This window comes from Anomalospiza imberbis, chromosome 21 (genome assembly GCF_031753505.1).
Source record: "Anomalospiza imberbis isolate Cuckoo-Finch-1a 21T00152 chromosome 21, ASM3175350v1, whole genome shotgun sequence".
NCBI classification, from domain to species: Eukaryota; Metazoa; Chordata; class Aves; order Passeriformes; family Viduidae; genus Anomalospiza; species Anomalospiza imberbis.
Window position 1 is genome coordinate 3228153 of NC_089701.1, and position 2523 is coordinate 3230675.

General features: G+C 54.2%; 1 long non-coding RNA gene across 1 annotated transcript; it reads right to left on the minus strand.

Moving 5' to 3' along the window:
- Positions 1-500: 500 nt before the first annotated feature.
- On the minus strand, positions 501-1666 carry LOC137486416 (uncharacterized). The gene is made up of 3 exons (XR_011005723.1): positions 1533-1666; positions 1277-1421; positions 501-640 (listed from the first exon to the last, which is right to left on the minus strand). It is a non-coding gene; the product is annotated as an uncharacterized lncRNA (long non-coding RNA).
- Between the last annotated feature and the right edge of the window lie 857 nt (positions 1667-2523).

The window sequence follows — 2523 nt, forward strand, 5'->3', positions numbered from 1 at the left end:
GGGAAGTGTGGCACCAAATCCAAGGCAGAGCTGGCCTGGATTTGGCTCATGGTGGCCTCCCAGTGCCTGGTGCAGACACAGCCCTGATCCAGTGTCCCCATGTGAGCCAAATCCCTCGTGTACTGGGGAAGCTCGGGAGCTGAGCATTGTTCCACTGAGCAAATCTCTTCATCCTAAGGCCCTGGAAGGTGGAACATGAGCTCCAGAAAGGTGGAACATCAGCCCTGTGGGCTGGAGGAGCTCAGCCCCAGGAAGGAGGAACATCAGCCCTGAGGGCAGGAGGAACATCAGCCCCAGGAAGGTGAAACATCAGCCCCAGGAAGGAGGAACATCAGCCCTGAGGGCAGGAGGAGCATCATCCCCTGGAAGGAGGAACATCAGCCCCAGGAAGGAGGAACATCAGCCCCGTGGGCAGGAGGAACATCAGCCCCAGGAAGGAGGAACATCAGCCCCGTGGGCAGGAGGAGCTCAGCCCCCCGCGATGTGCTCACTCCTGAGTGTCTGCAGGTGTCTGGAAGAGGAACTGCTCTTCCAAACCCTCTCCAGCACCAGCCCTGAAGTGCTGGGGGAGGGCTGGAGCTCTGTCTCTCCTCTTTGGGGGATTTGATGTTCTTCCAAGCCATCCTGAGGCTGCCAGGTTCTGCAGCTCGAGGGGAAGCAGCAACAACAACGCTCGTTAATCCAACTAGCCTCGGGTTGCTGCTGCCAGCACGTGGCTGCCACACATCCACTTCCCCAGCTCTCAGCTGGGGAAAAAATCAGGGAAAATCAGGGGCATTCCAGCCCAGGAACATCTCCCACAGCAAAAATACCTCCCACAACACACCCACCCCAGCCAGGCCTGCGCGGAGCTGAGGGAAGTTACCCAGGCTGGAAAATAAACCCCAGCACATCCCAGCGGGGAGGGGACATCCCTGCCCAGCATCTTCCCCTGATCCTTTCCTTTCCCAAAGCCACCTTCATCCCTTAAAACACATTAAGCACTAGCACCCCTGGTGTCTTCTGTGCTCCTCTCCTCGCTAATATGATTTATTTTGTAGGCCAGATAATAAGGCCGTTAATTCTTTGGCTCCTGCTGTGACCAGTTTAATGGAACATGACAAGAAAACAGCGTTTCTTTCGTGGGAGTAATTATTGGCTGACTTGAAGTCTTTACCTACAGCAATAGCTGTGAGAATAGTCCCATTAAAGGCAGGTGGAGACGTTAAATCCTTGGAAATTGTGAGTGTTTTTTAAGCTGAAAGACAGCAGAAATGACCAGAGCTGGGAAAGTCACCTTAGTGCAGATGAAATATTTTCCTGAGGGCAGAGAGCTGCCCTGGCTGTGGCAGAGGATCCATCCTGTGCCAAAGGAGGGCATCCAGGATCATCCATTTATTCAAATTTTTCAAGGAGGAGCTTGTGTGTGGGATGTACCCACCCTGACCATTAGGAAAAAAAAAATCTTTAATGGAAAAATAAACGGGGGAAGAACAGGGAAAGACAATTAGGATGGAGGAGGTGTGAGAGGCACAGGCAGACGCAGCCCTGACCTCGAGGCAGCCTCAGACAAATGATTTCCCTCTGCTTTCCCTGCAGGACAGAGCTGGAAAATCCTCATCAGGCAGGCTGAGTGGATGCAGGTTTGCTGTCGGGGCACTGGTCCCACTGGTTTATTGTGGTGGGGTTGCTCCCATTGCTAGGAGACGCCGTGTTGCTGTTGGCACCGGGGGATGGATGTTGGCCGTGGTGGAGCCCACATGTGCAGGGGAGGAGACTCATGAGATCTGGATCCTGACTGTCAGACTGCCTTGAAAATGCTGGAGAAGAACATTCCCTTCTGCTGACACACGGCCACGGCAGCTCCTGACAGACACCCCAGGGCCCCACAAGGACCTGAGCACCTACAGGGCTTCCAGATCCATGGGGAAGAGCCCTGGAAGGACTGTCCCACCCCTGGATGTGCTCAAAGCCACGTTGGATGGAATTTTGAGCAACCTGCTCTAGTGGAAGGTGTCCCTGCCCATTAGAACAAGATCTTTAAGGTCCCTTCCAACCTAAATCCCCCACAGCTGCAAGATCTCATCACAGCCCCTTTCCACTGCTCAAAAAACCCAGGGATTTCCCTTTTTCCCTGGGGATCTTGCACTAAATATTGTCTGAACATCCCTGGATCAGCTACTCTGGATGCCCAGGCTGAACACACGTTTTGCCATCATTGTTGGTTGTTTGGATAATGTCCCAGTGTTGGTTGCCTCCCCCAGCTCTTGGCACCCAAAATTGTGAGGTCCAAGCCCTTGCACGGGTGGAAAAAGCCACCCCTGAGGAGCCACGTCCCCAGTGTCCCCAAGGACAGGAGCCAGGGCCAGCCCAGGGCTGGGCTGCAGCTCTGGAAGCGTGGAGGAGTTCAGGAGTTCAGCCCTGGCTGTGAAACGTCTCCAAGCTGCAAAATCAGCCTGGAAAAGCCACATCCCAACCCCTGGCTGCTCTTGAAAGTCAAAATCCCAAGAGCAGATAAAAACCTCAGATCCAGCCGATCTCCTG